The sequence below is a fragment of the Phyllostomus hastatus genome, unplaced genomic scaffold, assembly GCF_019186645.2.
Source record: "Phyllostomus hastatus isolate PE091 unplaced genomic scaffold, TTU_PhHast_1.1 phas_contig_58, whole genome shotgun sequence".
Classification (NCBI taxonomy): domain Eukaryota; kingdom Metazoa; phylum Chordata; class Mammalia; order Chiroptera; family Phyllostomidae; genus Phyllostomus; species Phyllostomus hastatus.
Window position 1 is genome coordinate 32087097 of NW_025333916.1, and position 18161 is coordinate 32105257.

Sequence of the window (18161 nt, forward strand, 5' to 3'; positions counted from 1 at the left end):
GCTACAGTTACTTTCCCCCAAAATCTGTACTCCTAATGACGAGAACTATCTTTTAATTTAAAAATTAACTTGAAATCTAATAATAATACAATCTATGAAAACTGTCAAGTAATTAATTTATCTACATTTTAATATAAAAATAAAACTTCAGGTCACAATAATTGCTCAAAATGGTTCCTTTCTTTTAAAGGCACCACATTAAAACAGGGCTGGGTTTTTTTTTAACCTTCACTCTGAAGGACCCTAAATTGGACTTCATGTTAATTTACAGGTTTAGTGTATATGGGAGGTGAGTGTATGTGGTTGATGTGCAATCTAGGTTAAGTGAGAAAAGACTTCTCCAAAATGCAGTCCTTCTAGCAGTGTTAATGCCTTGCAGTCGAATGATTACTGGCAGGGCTCTTATTTTTAACATTAAAAAATTTCAACTCAGATGAAGCTGTTGCTTAAACTTTCAATGGTTAAGCCTTTCATTTTTTTAACCCATGCATTTCTAAATGAGTGCCAAGCTGGTGTGACCTTTTATAGACGAAAACAGATGAGCATAAAAGGAAAGAAAAAGCTCTTGGTAAAGGTTGTAAAGTGACCCTTCTTCTGGATCACACGAGCGTGAATAAGTCACCTCTACGTGAGCTGTAAACTGAGTTGGAGCAGCTGATGTGAAGGTCCCCGTGAGTGGAGCTAAGTCTGAATTGGAATTGCAGCAGCTTGTGTCACACGGCCACTAGGTTGTCTGAGATCGCTTGAGTATGAATGAGTAAGTCTGAAACATAGCTTCGGGTTAGCTTTTTATTGTTATTACCGTCCATTCTTTTAACGTGGACTCATTTGAACCAACTGATGTTTTTGGGTTACTTCTCTTTGCCTTTGAAAAGTCATGACCCCAATAAATTCAATAAAAAGGGAAAGAAGAAAATGAAAAGTCATGACATCTTTCTCTGGTTTCTTCTCTCTTGAGGCTTTGTAAAAATTCACTCCGGTAGATTAAAGTAACAATAAAAATACTAGTAAGGATCAGGATTTGCAAGTGATTATGCAGAGAACTCTACAAAGAATCTCTGTCTCTGTGGTGATTATTATGAGGATGGATTTGGGTATTGAGAAGGAAATTGATTCTTCAAACTCAGCAAAATTGGGTTAACAGATTTTTCAAAATGTTTTCAGAAATCTTGATGAAAAGAATCTAAATTATTAGCAGTTTTTTAAATGATGCTTTAGAAGCAACTAGCTATGTTTGTTTCCTGATTGGTGCTATAATGTACATAGCGCTCATCGGTGGTGCTGAGGTAGGAAAATCATTGATTGAATTCTCACCCAAGGCCTAGTTGGCGGTAATACATACAGGATGCTTGTACCAAGTAGGATAAGACGCTCCAGATGGCATTTAGTTTGAGTGGTTAAATCTGTAGCATTTGCCCTCAAAAACACATTAATCTGCCTACGATTTGTACAGATTTCCTTTGGAACCTCATCGATACGGTTGAGGGAGATCATGGTGAGGTCTCAAAGCTTTGGAGATGGACAGACCTAGAATTTGAATCATGATTTTGTTCCTTACTAGCTGAGCGACGTTAGAGCAATGACAACTTTTTTACTTTCAATTTCCTTAGCATAAGACGGGCACAATATCTGTTTTGAACGGTCAATGCAGGAGTTTGAAGGAATAAAATCGCTTGCTGATAAATAGTACCTGACAGTAGTAGGCACTGTGCCTGTTGTTGGTATTATTATTTGAGGTGTAAGTCAGACTTCACTGCTTGCTTACTTGGCTAAAATATGGGGTATTTTTAATCATTCAGTTGTAATTTATGCTTGACATTTTAATTTTCATGCATTTTCATCATGTAATTAAGTAACTGTCTTTAATGTATATTTCCATATTATAAAAATGCTTAAATTATATTTTCACTATTTTGGTATAATATAAACATAAGCATTTTGAAGTTCTAATTAGAAGTTAAGTATTTTCTTAAATTCCATTTACAGAATTCCAGACAGAAGAGCCAAATGCTCTTTTTTTCCTCTAAAATTGAAAACACAGTTCCTATTAATTTTTGGAATGTGTAAAACATAATTTGGGATTGGAGGACACATTTCCATCCTTCCATACAGATTTGCAAAGCTAAAATACCCTTTCGGGTGTTTATAATGCAGAGTAGTTTCACGGTGTTCGGGCTACCTTCTGTTGTGGAAAGTCAGTTGAGGATTTAAGAGGGGCAGGCGAGGAGTCTAAAGCCTCAGGTTTTTCAAGGATGATGCTTTGGAGCCCCATAACTTTATCTATTTGTGTAAGTGCAGTAATGTTTGAAGGAGGAACCAAGATCATTTTTATTTCCCCTCAAAATTTACACTCTAAAAAAAATTTTCTTCCTCCTAATTTTGGGGCAGTTCCTTGTCTTATCATTGCTGGAAACTACTGTGTTTCAAGCTAAAAATCTGTCTTAAAGTGAGGGTTCAAGCATCCTTCTAAGACAAAGTTTTTCTTCAGTTCATTTCAGATGTATTGTATGTAGGCCATCTTTGCAAATGTGGTCATGACTTCTTTATGGAATTTATTTTGTCTGTTTGTTTTTTAGGAAATATCTCTATCATGTTTCTGTTGCCTGTAAATTAAAATTTAATTTTGCTAGTGTTTTCATTGTCTGCTCCCCCTGCTGCTTTTTAATAGCCAGTGCATACATAATGTACATATACTAGAGCTCTCTGTGACTGCTGATGCATTTCCTTCTGGAAAAGAGAGGTGGTAGAATGAATATAGGCTGTTCACAGAAGTAGCTAAATCTTTAGATATTTCACCATTACATGAGTATAACAGAACAGAAACAAATGTTTAACTTTTGCTAAGAAGAAAGCTGAAGAACAAATAGCAAGTGACAGTTGTTTTCTACATTAAAATACTGAAATTTATTGACATCATCATAAGAGAATTGTTAAAAATTAATAAAGATGCCTAAGGAAAAACTTCACATTTTAAAAGAAGGTGTTTCCTTTCACTATAGAAACTCAACTTATTGATGTTTTGAATTTGCTATCTGCATTTTCATTTACTCAATAGAAGTACATTTTGCAAAGATTTATGTAGTTTACATGTGTGCCATAATTATTATGAAAGACTGGGAATGCTTGTTTTTACGATTAATGTAGGAAAAAATACTTTGTTTTATTTTAAGTAATAATAGAAAGAGGGAACTGCTTTTAACAGAAATTTTATGTTTCATTGAATAGTACAGCCCTTGACTTTATCAAAACACGATGGAATAAAACAAACCCTAAGTTATCTCTATTCCCTTCAGCTCAGTTCCTGTATCAGTCAGTGTTCAGTAGCAATAAGCTTAAATATCTCTAACATTTAATTATCAAAAACTTCTAATATTTTGATTCAGAAAATTAGTCACTACTAAGGAAATTGCTCTCTGTTTATTACATTTTGATTTAATTGATTTAATCGTAGGACAGAGTAGTGATAACTTCCTTCTCAAAGTGTTATGAACTATGTCCCTTTTTTTTTTTGAAATTTCTAAACAAAAGACTTAGCCAAGGTAAAATAGTACTTTTCCCAATGTTATGGATAGATTAAACAAACTTTCTTTGCCAAATAGCGAGGATGGTAAAGTGTTTGTTCAATTTAAGAAGATTTCTGATAGTCACATAAATTGAAACCATCACGATACATCTAGACATCTGGCAAATGTGAAACGCTGTAAATGCTATGATTCTCAGTTAATCCATGAAATGTGCAGAATCTGATTTTCTCTTTTTCCTAAGGAGAACAGCCCTTTAAAAGCGCAAATAGCTGGGCTTCCCGTGTGGTGGCAGAGTGCTGCCAGAGCGGCCTCCCTGTGCCTGGCCCCGTGTGGTGATGGTGTAGTGATGGTGTGGTGATGGTGTAGTGATGGTGTGGTGATGGTGTAGTGGTGGTGTGGAGATGGTGTAGTGATGGTGTGGTGATGGTGTAGTGGTGGTGTGGAGATGGTGTAGTGATGGTGTGGTGATGGTGTAGTGGTGGTGTGGAGATGGTGTAGTGATGGTGTGGTGATGGTGTAGTGATGGTGTGGTGATGGTGTAGTGATGGTGTGGTGATGGTGTAGTGGTGGTGTGGTGATGGTGTAGTGATGGTGTGGTGATGGTGTAGTGGTGGTGTGGTGATGGTGTGATCGGCTCTGCTGGTCTGCGATCTTTCCAGGAAATAGAAAGATGCGTAGCCGTTTATTTTAATATCTCATTCACTAGTTTTAAAAGACATTTCAAGAAGGTATTTTCTTTTATTCATTCTAACAAGGTTGGGGAGTGATCCTTGATGTTGATTAAACAACAAACAATTCTGCTCTGTTCATTAAGAAATTAATTAAATTGGATGATAACGGGTTAATCATCATTTACACTCAGGGAGAATACTTTTTAATGAGGTATTTTCCTCTATTTTTGTGTTTAGTACTCTGAGCTTGTGGTGGTGGTTGTGCTATACTTGGTGTACTTTGAGGAGGATGAATGATCCTTCCTCCCTGGCCTGGTATGTGCCCCTGTGATGCCGACGGCAGCTTTGTGGAGTGGAAAGAACATAGATGTTTTTGGTCACGTGAACTCGGTTTCATATTCCAGCTCTGCTGCTTCCTACCTGGTATTTTGGGCAACGTGCCTCACTTCTCTGAAACTCAGTTTCTTCATTTATAAATGGTGATGATAAAAGGAGAAAATAAAATGGAAAGGTTGCTGAGAGCATCAAACGTGACGTGTGCAATGCTCAGTTTGGCGTGTAGCACACCCTGGGTGCTCAGTAAGTTGCATGCAAGTCATTCAGGTTCTAGAATATATTTTTTAAAAGAGATTAAGAAAACCATGTGCCCTATACTCCTTGCAATGTGAGAAAATAATATTTCTTAGAAGAAAAACATGACCTTTCTATTCTGTAATAAATAACAGTCTAAATTAGTATTGCTCAAACTTTCTTTATCCATTCATAATCTCTGTATGTTGAATGTTTTTATTTAAAGCATTTATTTTTTTAGTTATAAGTACCCACCCCAAAGCCTCATCTTAGGCAAGAATATATACAAAACCATGGATTTGAAGTCCTGGTTATATCTTTTTTTTTTATTATACATTACAGTTGAATATATAACACAATGAGAAAATGCTCATATACACCACCTTAAAACATTTTGCTTACTACTCACAGACACTGGGCAAGTATTTGGATATAGTATTCTAAATTGGCAGCAAAAACAATTTTGTGAGTCATTTTTTATTAGAAAAATTTGTTTTAAACAACCTATGGTTTTCCTTCTCTGCCGTTAATGGGATCTCCCCACTAGAGGAGAAAATGCCAAACTCTTTCATCAGAAACGTTCCATTCGTTAGACACTGGCCTCAGGCAGAGTGGTCTGTGGATGGAGAGCACCTTCCTGTGGCCAGACCACCTGGGCTGGACTCACTCTCTGCCTTTCAGCAGGAGCAAATGGGACAACTTACCTTCTGTGCTTCAGTGTCCTCATCTGTTAAGTAGTTGCTGTGACAATTTAGTGAATTAAAAGATAGAAATTGTATAGACAGACAGGAACATAGTGGTGACTCAGTAATGTCAAATAATTTATGTCAATCTGTAAAGGAATACCACCTGTCTTTTCTTACTTTGTGGTGTGAGGGCTGGAGAAGGTGCCGCTTTGCCATCCTAATACTTGCACTTCCAGCGAGCTTTTAAGAGGAAATGGCAGCCTAATGATGATACTGTTCACCAAAGAGGACTGTTGGAGTTTATATATATATATTTTTTTATTTTAATTGTTGCACTGCAATTTTCTATCTTTTACCCCCAGCCCTCCCCTCCTCCCTCCCATTTCCACCCGCCCCTAGTTTTTATCCATGTGTCCTTATACTCGTTCCTGTAAACCCTTCCCCTTTTCCCCTGAAATTCTCTCTCCTCTCCCCTCTGAACACTGTCCGACTGTTCTCTATTTCAGTGTCTTTGGTTATATTTTGCTTGTTTCTTTGAACCTAAAGAACAAAACTGTTGGAGTTTTAACGTTTCTTCCCATCAGTGACTTTTCAAGGAGTTTACCTTTTGTTTCTTGGTTGGTGCAGTTTTACAGAACAGCCCATCCATGTGGCCTGAAGTTTTGCCAGAATATCTAAAAGTCTCTGAGCTGTTTCTAGGAGGAATACATAAAGCAGCAGAGGACAGTTTAGCCAGTCATTTCCATAAATATAATGTATGCCTATCATTCTTCTGAATGAGACTGAACGCAACCCAGGCACAGAATCTCTTATTCATATTTAGTGCTAAGAAAAGTATATTAAGGACATAGCATGTCATTGTACCTCTCATTATGCTAACTCTAGTATACACACAAACGTTCCCCTGTGCTGTCAGCTGAGAGGTCCTGAAGCAGTGACACCTCACGAGCAGCGAACACACGAAGCACCCTCAGCTCGGTTTCTAATACCATTCTCCAGTCAGAGGTCTCAGGAGCTCTTAAAGAGATGGTCGGTTCTAGAACGGGGACAGGAGACGAGGCTGGAGCACGTTGTAGTGCCTGAAAGTGGAGAAGTGCGCAAACAGACAGAACTGCACACGGATGGGAACGTATCAAAGGGACGCAAGGCCCGACCTGTTACAGAGCTCCCGACCACCCGAGCTTGAGGCAGACAATGAAGAAAATAAGCGAGTGTTGGGTTATAACCCAAAACGTAAAAAAAATCCACGAGTTTCATATTGATATAAATACTTTATTGAATAAATAATTAAACAAGCAGAGTAGACAAATCTTCTCTGCAGAAGAATTCCAAATAATTTATGTAGGTACTCAGTCCTCAAAGAGGGAGAGCATAAAACTACTCACTTCTTAAGTGTGTGCCGTGCACATGGACTTCCTTCCAAAAAGCACAAGATGGGAGCGGGGAGGAGAGGGCCTCGGTGGGGGAGAAGCCTGACAGGCGCACACCATCCCGGCCAGGCGATCACAGTTAATGCCAGCAGTGATAAGTCGAGTTGCAGTGTGTACCCTGGATGCGATCTGACGAAAATGGTACTGTACATCTGTGGTCTACCTAGCAGAAGCATCCAGCCCCGCTCTAATCATGAGAAGAACATCAGATAAGTCCTAGTTGAGGGGCATTCTACAAAACACCTGACCAGTACTCCTCAAAACTGTCAAGATCAAAAAGAAGGAAAATCTGAGAAACCATCATAGCCGAGAGGAACCTAAGGAGACAACCCAATGTGTGGTGTGCTGTCCTGGGAGGGATCCTGGAACGTAAAAAAGAACACTGGGGAAAGCTAAGGAAATCTGAATACAGTAGCCATTCGTTAGTAACACTGTATCAATATCGGTTCAACAATGGGGACAAATGTTAATAACAGGTGAAGCAGGATGTGGGCCATATGGAAACTCTGTACTTATCTTCCCAATTTTTCTGTAACTCTAAAACTTTTCCAAAACAAATCTTGATCATCCTTTACGGCCTCCCTGGGATACTTCCTCTTCTGTGAAGCCTTTTCTGTTGCATCTTCTCCCATGTCTTCCACCCCAGCCTCCCCTGATTGGGTGTAATGTCTTCCTCCTTTGACCTTCTACAGGGCTTTATTTGTAGTTCTCTTAACTCTTAGTACGTTGTTTATTTCTTTGTTTTATTCTTCTTACATTGCACGTGAGGTCATTAGTCTTCCTTCTCCAGCCTCACTAACAGCGGGCACAACAAGGCCTTGTTGAGTAGATGCTCGATAAATATTGGATGAGGCGTGTGGATGGTGCTGTGGTGGTCCTGGAAATGCAGCTGTCAGGGCTTCTGCGCTCAGTGCTGTTGGAGTCATTACTGATCAATCTTAGGAAGTGAGGTTCATTTTACTCAAGAGGGCTCAGAAGATCAAAGTTCTTCCCCAATGGTTAATAGTGTCCATTGTACTGTTTGTCAGACCTTTTGCAAGGGAGTTACCAAACATTTGGTCAAAGAACTGAAGAAATGTAACCTAATTCTTCTAGTATCATTTGAGTGGAAGTAATATAAATTGATAAAATGAAAATATCATCTCTTCCTGCCTACTCCTTTGGTTGTTTTAGTATTTAGCATGATCAATATTTCAAAGCATCGTAGTTACTTTAATCCATTATTCATGTCAAACCCCAAGCCCTGTGTGTTAGCACTAAACAGGCAGAAGCGATCATTTGTCTAACTCATCTAGTCTGACTTGGAAGATTAGGCCTAAAACCTGTCCAGGTCCACCTGGGTAGTTAGAAATCTCCTGACTTTTTATGTAGTTCACTTCCTGGAGTGTTTCTGCATCACTCTGGGTCATCTGTGTAGCCTTTATCTGAACTCATATTCATAAATCACGGGTGGGAGCTGCACTTTTTTCTCTTTGTGTAAATAGAATACAAGCCATGTTTCTGATAAGCAGATGGACTCAATAACTGTCCAAGTACAGAAACGGGGAATTTTCTACCGTGTACTCAAAGAATTGATGAAGCCTCCACAAGGCCTTATAATCAAAAACTAGTAAATATTAATGTATCACTGCGTGTTCGGTCACATAATTAGTACCACCTGCGTGATGTTTGTTCCTGTAAGTGCTGTTCTCACCTTGGAGTCTGGGCATTACACTTCATGTCTTGCAAGAAAGGTGTTTTTTCTTTCACTGACAAGAAACCTAATCATTTCCCATTTAAGAATCTCAGTTCTGCTTGCACCCATCTCTCAGAAATTTTAGCATAGTTTATGCTCAGATTAGTCTAACCTCATTTAAACCCTATCGTATACAGACAAAAGCTGTACAGGCCATATCGATGGCCTTAAAACAGTGCTGTGTCCTTTGTATCTACTTCAGCAATAACATTCTTACTGGGTTTGTTTCGACTAAAAATGACCTCTCTGAATACATCCCTGCTACCCTGGGAGGAAGGGATGTGCTGTCTGTCACTTGCCTGTCGGGGAGCATCCTGTGCAGCTTTACCTGAGGCGTGCTGGAGTCCCCGCCAGCGTCTCTGGTCTGCAGCCTCTGGTTTTTGTGGCTGGAAAGGGGTGTGCTGCGCAGGCAGAGGCACTGTACGGGGAAACACCTCCGTCTGTTGTCTGTCGTAAACGGGTCTGGAGAGTCGGAAGCACTGGCCTGAGGAGGAAGTGTCCCTAGCAACCAGGCAAAGATACAGTTGCTGTGGTGGAGTAGGTGCTGGCTGAGAGCTGTCGTCTTCATTTCAGACAACGACTGGCTGAGCTAAGCCTCCTCCTGTCCACTGTCAGCCCAGCAGTGTTTCGGCTGCTTTGTTTTGTTTTAGACCTAAAGATGAATAAAGATACCTTAAATACTGCTCTCCAAAATATTTTGAGAGAGTATAGCAAAGTGTCTGCCTTCTGTTGCTCTCCTCTAATTCTACCTGATCATTACAGTCCAAACCCATTAGGGAGAACTAACAGATATTTCATTACAGTGGGAAATTATTTTTCAGAAACTATACAAAAAATAAAACTAGCATGTGTCTATTTAAAGAATTTTGTGTCATGCTAAATTATACAAAATTACAAAGAAAACAGCATTTTTAGTGAGATTACTTTCTGTTGTTTATGCCTTTACTTCAAATTCAAGTTTTAGAAAAGGAGTCTATTCTTTGCCCAAGAAAACTTTAATTTTTATTTGCTAGGATTTTTTTCCAAGCTGCAGAAAAATAATGAATTACAGCTTTAATAATGATGGTCTTTGTCCCAACAATTTAGGAAGAAGATAAATTTCAAAGTTGGGAAGGCTTAAACAGTTTTTAATAAAGAGATAGAATGTTTTCAGGGGTACTTTAAATATATATGGGGGCCATTTTTATTATTTGCAAGGGAGCCTCATTTCACAGAAGAGCTTAAAGACTGCAAAGGATGAAAAAAGCTATAATTCTGTTAAAAGAGTACACAGAAATTAAGATAGATTTAGGAGAACTAAAGTTTTGAATCTTTTGTGGATTTTTTCAAAAAGAGATTTGCTCAAAGTCTTTCATAGGTGTTGAGTGGATATTTGCTGACTTACATAATTATTTCTTTAATATACATCAGGAAAGGTTACTTTATAGGAAGATACTCACTGGGCCTAAATCTTAATTTTTCTGTGTAGTGGACGTGAGCAGTAAAATGACAGAAGGATACGTAGTAGAAGAGACACAAAAGACAAAAACCTGAATCATTACAGACTGAATAATCAGTCTCTATATGAGAGGAATTATCCTCTGAAAAGTAAATTCAGTGAAAAAATTACTTGTTGACCTAGCCATATTTTATTTTTTTTAATTTAACTCCTATTGTATTTTTCCCATTCAGCGCCCTTTTAGTCCTTCCCCACAACAATCACCACACTGTCGTCCTTGTCCACAAGTCCTTTTTGTACTTTCAAGCATGTTGGTTGGTATCATCCATGTGGTACAGACGAGCAGACTTTGACAGCAGGGCGGGAAGACACCAGTGTGCCCCTCACTTTCTAGTAGAAGGTGTACTCCCGATGTTTTCTCAGACCTCAAACCCTGAATTCCCAACCTGGTCTCAGAAACAACACACTATATGCCGTAACAATTTGTCTCATTTTCAAAGATGACTAACTGATGCTCTATGAAACTTGTCCAAGAGCACATACTTCTTTTTTCACTATTTTTTTGTTTTTATTCTTTTTACTGTTGTTCGGTTACAGTTGTCCCAATTTTTCCCCCATTGCTTTCCCCTGCCCTCCCCCCACCATATGCTTCCTAATACATGCAGAGATCATTATTTTTCTAAATGTAGCATCTGGAGCAGGGAGGATGGGGAGAAAGAAAAACAAGTGTTTGTTCTCAGGCTGCATTTTCAAAATGTGATGAATAATTTTTTTAATGTATTGAGCACTAGGTTCCAAAATTGCAATAGCAGTTTCAGCAAAACATAAATCCGAGAGGGGAACCCTACAGTGCAGCTTATTTTGCCTTCCTTGTCCCCCGTGTCATGTTGGCATGGGGGCAGAAAGGACCTGGCTGCTAGGAAGAGTGTGATGGTGAGACAGCATGTTAGCTTGGGCGGCAACATTAACTAGGACAGGTACAAACTGAAGGGTGATGGGGTCAGTGATCTGAGAAGACGGGCGGACTAAAGCAGATCTGAGATTCCAAGCTGATGGGATTTGGAGGGGCGGGTGAGTAGAACTGATGGGATAAAGCTTGATCAGTAGTGGGGGGAAGGGGGGAGGGTGCAGCTGAAAGGATTAAGTCAGGGAAGGTTTAAGTTGGTGTCAGGATTTTTAACTGGCCTGTTACCAGTCCTGGGGTTGGCTATTTTCTGGGAGGAGGGGGGAGGATGGGGAGGGAAGATGGACTTGTAGCTAGAGTGAAAAATGGAAATTGAAGGGAAGTAAGTTGTATTAGGTGAGGAAGGGGAAGAGTGGGGAAAGGAGGAGCATCTGACTGGGCTGGCCTAGGGTCAGGGCTCTCTTTGGCTGGATCGGACTGACCAGTTTGCATTCCTGCCCACTGTCTCCCTCAGGGCCCATAGGGTGAAATCAGGTTGGAATGAACCTTTGGGACAGCCTTGAAGAAAACATTAAATCCCCTGTGACTGTTCAGGGGAAGACAGTCAGTTGCAAAGATAAGGGAGGTGGGAGATCGGACTGGAGAGGGGAGATTTATACACAGAATGTATTTCTGAGGCTTGAGTCTTCAAACACCAATAGCTGGCATCACCTCCTTCACCCGTTGCTTCCGTGAGTCATGGCCCAGCCGCAGCACAGGTGGTATGTCACAGTCACCTTCTGGGCTGTCCCCTGAGGACCCCGTTGTCTGGGAGTGAGAGTCTGGGGCAGCAAGGTACGGGCTGGACCAGGGGAAGAGAGACTGGGTCAAAGTAAGTGTAAGCTGATTCACTGTAGTATTTCATGAGTAATCATTAGATGCCAAAAGAGAAAAGTGGAACAGAATAGCAAATGACAAATGTGAACCTTTATCTTGATTCTGCGTTAAATCTTCTCAATTCCAATGAGCTTGACAATTTATCTTCTGAATCCGCCCCACGCTAGAGTTCTGACCTTGGATAATTAAATTACCTTAATCTCTCGGAGCTGCTGTTTCCTCTGTAAATCAGGACGAACAAAATCTATCTCACACGATTATTATGAGAATTAAATGAAAATTATGTCAAGCGCATAGTGTGGTGCACACACACAGTAGGTACTGTGTGACCCAGCTGTAGTAGGGATGGGGATTGGAACTATTTTTAAACTTAAAGGTGAACTTCATATGCTGCCATATAAGTAACCCAGTGCAACTGGAGCCTGAATCAACACGCCTGGACGACAGAGCTCACAGAGGGTGCCTTTGAAATCCTGATACCCAGTCATGGTGATTTATGGGACCTCGCTAGCTCGCATATGTGATGGCCCAGAGCATTTGTTTACTTTAGTTTGAGCTCCGTTACCTAGCACTCCATGATAGCATATTCTTATTTACACTCTCGCTGACCACTTAATTATGATTACTTTGGAAGAATGTATCTGAAGGCACACATGGAAAGAAACTTTCATTAGAGTTGTAAGGGTTTCACGTAGATAGACCTTCATTCCACTTTGTCTAAAAATTGGTGCGCTGCTTACTGGATGGCCCCAAAGACCCCTCCAAATCATTCCGGTTGTGATTATTAACAAAAGTGTCAAATATCAGTATCAGGTTACTAGGTGTCTCTTCTTGGGGCAAGTAGAAAGGAGAACCAAAAATAAACCCTTTCATCGGGGCACAGATTTAAAATGACAATCCAGCTGAGAAACCGAGGAGGGGATGAAATGACCTTGAACCTAGCTGCAGCCCATGACGAGGTTAGCCATGGGTCTGCCACCGGCTGTAGCAGAAGGATAAGAAATTCCCCAGCAGCGTCGTTGTTCTGAGAGTTGAAAATGAGTCACTGAGGAGGTGATGGATGCCTTTCCATTTTCCACTTGCTGTCAGCTGCTTTGCAGAGAAATCAAACTTTCATATGCTTAATAAAGGTTGTTTTTTTGTTTTTCATTCCAAAAGTCCTTAGAGGTGAAAGGGATCTGTGAGATCAACCTATTCACCACCTCCGTTTTCCAGATGAGGTCACCAGGCACAGGAAAGATTGAGTGGCCCCGAACAGAACAGTCCTCTGTTTCCTTTGTCAAGGCTTCATCTGGCGAATAAACATTTGTTGTTGATAGACATGACCTGGATTTGGGTTTTTTATTGACATCATTACTCTGAATGAGATTTTTCATCTGGTGTGTCTGTATTCTTTGTGTTTGATACTTGACCATTTTCTAGACCAGGTCCATTTTCATATAAGAACTAAGTCATTATGAGGGTTTTTCATTGTTGTTTTGTGCCTTTTGGCTTCAAATAACCACAATCTAGCATATAGGCTTTCATGAGGGAGTTTTTTAGAGTGGTTACTGCAGGACATATATCTGTTCCCAAGGTTTTTATAGACAAAATGAGGCTTTTATATATGTGCGTTTTTATTCAAACACATAGGTCATTGGATGGCTATATAGACAGATACAGAGATAGATGATAGATAAATAGATAGATAAAGCTTATAGACATACACACTGAAATATGGCTGCTGTGTAAGTAAGCTTGGTGTATGTTAATGGATGGTGAGTGATTGATTGTATTGTGGTCCTGTAGCTGTTCAGAGCATGTTCAACAGTAAGGACCAGAATGACTGAGTAGCATCTCCCAAAAGTGCTACTTAATCTGGATCTTGAACAATGAGAGTTCAAAAAGGTTTCTAATAAGGAAATAGATAATATTCCAGGGGCTAAACGAGGCAGGATAGAATGGAACACACTTGTGGATTTAGCTTTGTTGTGTGTTTGTGGGAGTGGGTGAGTAGTGGGTGCTCTGGATGAGTGCGTCTGCCTGGAACAGAAATCCGAACACAGGAACAGAGGCGGGTGTGAGAAACGTGTGCTGGGGCCACGCCGCCGAGAGCCCGAGATGCCTGACTAAGCCTTTGTCCATCACACTGCAAGCCCTGAAGAACACTTGCATTTTTATTATAAGAAAAACGCTACAAGGAAAATAATAGCCAAACGATTTCAGAAAGATAAATCTAGTGAGGGTATGATGGATAGATCATATTGAGGGGAAATATGAAAGCAAGAAGAATCTGTTAGAGAATCAAGCATGTGAATAGGTTTACAGTTGTGAGTATGCAAAACACAGTTTATTCTTGTATTAATATTTATTAATTGTTGTATCATTTTCCATACAAACAACTATTAACTTACTTGCCCAACCCTGTATTAAAACAGTCTGCTTGGTATGTTTTCTTAGTACCCCAAATGGAAGTTCATATGTTCTAATTCACTTACTTGCTGCCCTCGCCATTGGGGGAAGGTAACAGCCCAAGCTGTGACTGTTCCTGTTTAGCTGTTGATCCTGATTTGTAAGTCCTCGAGTGTTACTGTTTTTTGATATGTAAATGTTCAGATATTGACTATTCTCCTGTTTGTTGCAGCTTCTTAATGAAATCCCCGAGCTACATTTTATTTTCATTTGCTGTGTCCAGAGTGAAATCAATTTTAAAGGGTTTAGAAAGAGCTCTTGAAGAATAGTATTAGGTCAATGCAAGCTAATGGTCATTAGCTCAATATTAGCTCCAAGCTTTAAAACTACAATCACCCAAAGTGGAACAGACTTACACAACCATGGAAGAAATCCAGGAGAGGAGGACTCTTAATTATGAAGAGTTGTAGGACTGACTCCTCTCTGGGTGGAAGGTTGAACTAAATGTCTTTAGAGGAACTTTCCAACTTGGACATAGTTCACACTGTCAAACAATTGTATGTTTGGCGTTCCCGTTCTGTCTAACATATGATTGACTGACTGTCTCACAAAGCATTATTTTCACACTTGGAAGGTCAAGTAACAGAGTTGTTCGTTTTGGTTTGTATTACTTTATCTTGTTTTTTCCTGTCATTTTTGTTCTTAGAAGCAAAACTTTTTATACTCTCCCATCTTAAAGGTATACACATGGGATCCTCCTGCGAAGGCATGTCTGTGGTTCCCTGTCTTTGGACACGTAAGAATTGGAGGCACAGAAGTGTGGACTGGAGAGGTCTGGGGCCAGCTTGCCCCCTGCAGGCTCAAGATCAACCATCCCACATAGAGAGAGAGAAAAAAAAAAACATAGGCAGGTATCTTAGAAGAATAAATGTCAAAGTGGTTAACAACCATTTTTACTGAAGTGTGAACAAAACAGTTAAATAATGTTTTTAACTGTGTTCTCGGGTCTGAGTTCTTTATTAGAAGAAACATAGGTACATCTCAACTTTATAGGCAGTTAGATAAATCTAATTGGTTTTTTCATATCTTAGAGCCAGCAGTTTCAGGATATAAGAACAATCACATTTAATTTTAAAAAAATTCTTTAAAAGTAATATTTTGAATAAAAATGACTGCTGTAGAATTAATGATGATTAATCTAACCTATGCTCTCTTTTGTGGATAACAGTGTGTATTTAAAATATGGCCAGATTTCCTTTTCCAGCAAAATGGCAACATGCATCTAACTTGAATTTCAGAAGAAGAGAATAGAGAGAGTGGGAAAAAGGAAATATTCTGGGATTTCAGTTGAATCCAAAGCAGGAAAAAATTTAAAAAGGTACTCACATCCAGATATTTCCTAGAAAAATCACAAAAAGAAAGAGACATCAACACAGCCAGAGAGAAGAGGCAGGTTGTCTACAAGGGTACAACAGTGAGATTGGCAGTGTTTAATTTATGGGAGGCAGCAGGGGCTCATCTGATGAGAAGAGATTAAATCATATCTGAAAGCATCCCTGCAAGGGCCTGTGGAACCCAGTTGTCACTGGGCCAGCCCCCGCAGCACAGGAAGGCACACTGGAAGGAAGCGGGGTGGCCCCTGCACTTGTTTGTGCGCCTTGTCCCCCGCACGCTAACAGACGTGCGCTCCTTCGGAATACGTGACTTGCTGACTGAAGTGCCTCAAACAGTAGCTAACACATAGTTGGAGCTAGTTAAATATTTGCTGATTGAAGGGATTATCACCGAACACTCATTGGTGCTGGGCTTGATCTCCTGGGTCCCAAGTCTCCATAGGGTAGCACCTACATGTGCCTTTGGATTGGAATTTGGTCCCAAAGCCTACAGGGATGTCTTATGTTTGCTGGTCAGTGCGTTCTGAGAAAATTACTCGTACGTGTTTGACGTCTCTCTAGCATTTCAGCTGCTATCAGTGATTCTAATAGTTCACAAACCATTGATTGCATCAACTATTGGGTGGATATTATTGCAGGAATCTTAATGCAGCAGTTTTAATCAGATTGTGTTTCTTATGACAAGTTTCAGTGTTTCTGGGCACAATATAAATAGTTCATTGGGCTCCTGACATCCACTTAGTCCTATGCCAGGTTACCCTCATTAGCTCTGACTCCTTCCATGCAACCCAGAGACCCTAACGACCGTGCTATGTGTTTTAGTTCTCACAAGCGACAGGGCCTAGGTTTGAACTCCGGTGAAGCCAACTGGAGAAACCTATGCGCTATGCCAAGGCACTTCTCAGAATCCTCACACTCCACTGTTCTGTCACTGTTGCAAATGAGGAAAAAAATCCCATTACTGCGCCATTTTTAATTGTGGTTATGGTTGCTTCTTGTAAAGTCTTCATTCCTAAAATGTTTAAACAAGGCATAGTACTATGATAAAAATACTGCCACCTTGCATGCTAGATTCTAATTTTGGTTATGTTGGATACTCTTGCCTAGGCTTTTACATTACCTACATGCTATGCAGAGGGGATTTAAAAAGTAGATTATCGGTTATCGCCCCTTTCATTGGGCTACTCTAAAAATGTCTTTAAAAAGTTTGATGAAAACGGTCTGTAAGAATAAAACGTCGTTAGAGCACGTGAAAGCAACTACAACACCACGCCCTGGCAGCTCTCCTTATTCAGAACTCTGTGAAGAACTGGGGGAGAGGAGGAGGTATGTCCCCCAACAGTCAAAAAAAACTTCATATATTTATAAAGAGCTTTGCACTTCATTCATGGGACTCTTCTTTGCCTTTTTCATCCTCCTCCAAATCTATACACTACTCCCAGCCTCCTTCATCTCAGCAAACGGCCCCAATATCCACTCAAGCCAGAAGTCTAGGACTTGATTCTTACTGCCTCTTCACTTCCAGCATTCAAGTCTTTTTTGTTTGTTTGTTTTTTGTTTAACATTTATGTCTTTGATCCATTTTGAATTTATTCTTGAGTGTGGTATAAGAAGGTGGTTCTAGTTTTATTTTTCTGCATATTTCTGTCCAATTTTCCCAGCACCATTTATTGACTAGACTATCTTTAGCCCATTGTATGTGCTTGCTTTCTCTGTCCATTATCAATTGACTATAAAGGTGTGGGTTTGTTTCTGGGCTCTCTACTCTCTTCCATTGGTTTATGTGTTGTTTTTTTGTGGCAGTACCGTGCTGTTTTGATTACTATGGCCTTGTAGAATAGTTTCATATTAGGTAGCATGATTCTTCCAACTTTGTTCTCCTTTCTCAGGATAGCTGTTGCCTTTTGTGGTTCCATATACATTTTTGAAATATTTGTTCTAGTTCATTGGAATCTTCATAGAAATTGTGTTGAATCTATAGATTGTTTTGGATAGTATGGACATTTTAATGATGTTAATACATCTTATCCATGAACAAGGTATGTGCTTCCACTTATTTGTATCTTCTATTTCTTTTTTCAGTCTTAATCATTTTCCTTTGCAACAGCATGGATGGAACTGGAGAGCATTATGCTAAGTGAAATAAGCCAGGCGGTGAGGGACAAATACCATATGATCTCACCTTTAACTGGAATATAATCAACAAAAGGAAAAAGCAAACAAAATATAATCAGAGACATTGAAATTAAGAACAATCTAACAATAGCCAGAGGGGAGGGGGAAGGGGATAGTGGGGAGAAGGTTTCTCAGGAACTACTATAAAGGACACATGGACAAAACCAAGGGAGGGGGTGGAATCAGGGGAGGGAGGTGGGTTTGGGAGGCAGGGAGAAAATGCAGACAACTGTAATTGAACAACAATAAAGTAATTTTTTTAAAGAAAGAAAACCATACCATTCACAATTGCTTCAAAATGAATAAAATGCCTAGGAATAAACCTAACCAAGGATATAACATACCTGTACTCAGCGTTCGAGTCTTG

The 18161-nt window shown here is 39.8% G+C and overlaps 1 protein-coding gene and 1 non-coding gene across 9 annotated transcripts in view; both read left to right on the forward strand.

Annotated features, from left to right (window-relative positions):
• PDE4D (phosphodiesterase 4D) overlaps nucleotides 1–18161 on the forward strand; it is a 1296708-nt gene that overhangs the window by 1248098 nt on the left and 30449 nt on the right. The window lies entirely within an intron of this gene.
• On the forward strand, nucleotides 14979–15108 carry LOC123825024. Its single transcript, XR_006786808.1, has one exon. It is a non-coding gene; the product is annotated as a small nucleolar RNA SNORA38 (small nucleolar RNA).